Source organism: Hibiscus syriacus, unplaced genomic scaffold (assembly GCF_006381635.1).
Source record: "Hibiscus syriacus cultivar Baekdansim isolate YM2019G1 unplaced genomic scaffold, ASM638163v2 tig00006449_pilon, whole genome shotgun sequence".
Classification (NCBI taxonomy): domain Eukaryota; kingdom Viridiplantae; phylum Streptophyta; class Magnoliopsida; order Malvales; family Malvaceae; genus Hibiscus; species Hibiscus syriacus.
This window is the reverse complement of record NW_024062099.1, coordinates 169590-171600: the sequence shown is the minus strand read 5'-3', so window position 1 is coordinate 171600 and position 2011 is coordinate 169590. Positions and strand designations below refer to the sequence as shown.

Below are 2011 nucleotides of genomic sequence, written 5' to 3'. Positions count from 1 at the left end.
TTTATTATTATTTTTAAATATTGGCTTATTATTATTATTATTATTATTATTTATCTAATATTTTTGATTTTTTTAGAAGAGGTCCAACTAATCAAGGTAAGTAACTCGAATCGAATTTTAAATTTCAATTTTCGTAATTAAAGACAACCGACAAATTAATTGGTACCGAAAGGGCGGTTAAAGGGTGCTAATTCTTCCTTGACCGTAATCGACTCCCAACCCGACACGTTTCTGGTACAACACAGATCAAGTAAGATGGTGTCTGACCCACCTAAATTCGTTTTAAATGGTTGGTGACGACTCCAACCCAATTATTCAAGTCGAAGCCCAATTCCGGGCCCAACCGAAATAGACGGTTCCGACACATACATTATGATTATTTGAAACTACGTATACTCAATATAAAATGAATTTTTTTATTAAAGAACTATCATTTTTTAACCAATTGGTACGCATAATCTCAAAGCATTAATGGTAAAGGGCGACCAATTCGCTTCAAGGGAGGATTCAGATGAAACTGTCGCGTGGAACAAGTTATGATTACAACAATCACAATCCAATTGACAAAAAAAAACAGCACAATCGGCAAAACTCAAACCAACATTGTCTATATTTTGTTTTTGGGATCAAAAGGTGAAAAATAGTAAAGAAACACATCTGGGCTAGTATAGGCCTCTCAAACAATCATACCAGCTTTGAGCAGTGCTTTATCAATCAGAATCCTCGTAAACTTCTCCATCAGATAGCTCATCAAACGATCTTATGTCAAGCTGATAGCGTAGGATACCTCCAATGCCACCGAACCCTCTGCAAAACTGTGATCCTTCCTGGGATTTGTTCGTGACGAATTCAAGAGAGCAACCAAAACGCTTGTACTCGTTGGCAAACCACTCAAGCAAGGGCATTTTCTCCTGAACTTCCAACTCTGCAGAGTTTTCAGGATCACGGAAGTTGCTCTGATCAGCTTCCTGCTCCTTGTTCAGGTGTTATGATAATTTCCCCAGTTGTACTGTGTTTTAGCATGTACCTATTGGTCTCTAGATTTTCCCACACAATAAGGATTTCTACAGCACCCATTTCCAGCCTTTAATGTATCATCTACGCCAAACACATACTTCCAGTATCCGGCTTATCTCCTCAAGTATTTTCCAATTAATCGCTTTTTTGTATGAACTTCACATTGGACAGTATTTCAGCAGAGAGCTCAATAGCCTGATTAAAACCGTTTTCACCGCCATACGAGACATCGACAACATTCAAAATCTTGGCTTGTAAACGAGGATCAAACATGTCAGACTGGCTCAATTCAGTCTTGAAGTCGGCCGAACCAGCCAGTATCAGCCCAGAAACATTGGGCTGACTGGTTGCAGGATTAATAAAGAACTGGGTGGCCAGTTCTGCGGTCTTTCTCACATAGTTGTGCCGCTTCTCCATTCTCAGACGAGCAAAACGCAGAGCTGACTGCCCTCCTCTTCCATGCTTCTTTGGTAGATCAACAGTGAATTTATGAAGTACCTCTCTCGTGTTCCAGCGTACCAAATAACGTGCCATTACCATCCATGACTATAAATCCAAACTTGTCATCAGACTCTCTAAAAGCTCATTCAAAGGTTCAGTATGGAACTTGTTATCACAAAGGTACAAGGAAGCATTTATAGGTTTGAAAGGTTCAAAATCAATAGTCACCTTCTTTTCCTTGCCATCTTCAGTAACAATCGTCCCGGTATAGAGCACCAGCCCATTAGGGGGCACCTTGTTATAGAGTTTCAACCTCTGTTGAGCAGAAGTAATGGCAGCCAACACAGACTGACGGTTGACCCTGCTTTTGATGTTCGATGCAGTTCCAAATTCATCGCCTAACATCTTCGTGACACGGGATATCTGATCACGAGGAGGCATTATAAGTGATATCATGCTGGTCCCATTTCCCCTTGCAGATTCCAGTGCCTTGATTAGCTTCTTTATTTTCCAGATCTCGATATTCTTGTCAGTTTCCATGACCGTCAGCCAT

General features: G+C 40.4%; 1 pseudogene; it reads right to left on the bottom strand.

The window, feature by feature from the left end:
* Positions 1 to 592: 592 nt before the first annotated feature.
* On the bottom strand, positions 593 to 2011 carry LOC120200710 (annotated as a pseudogene).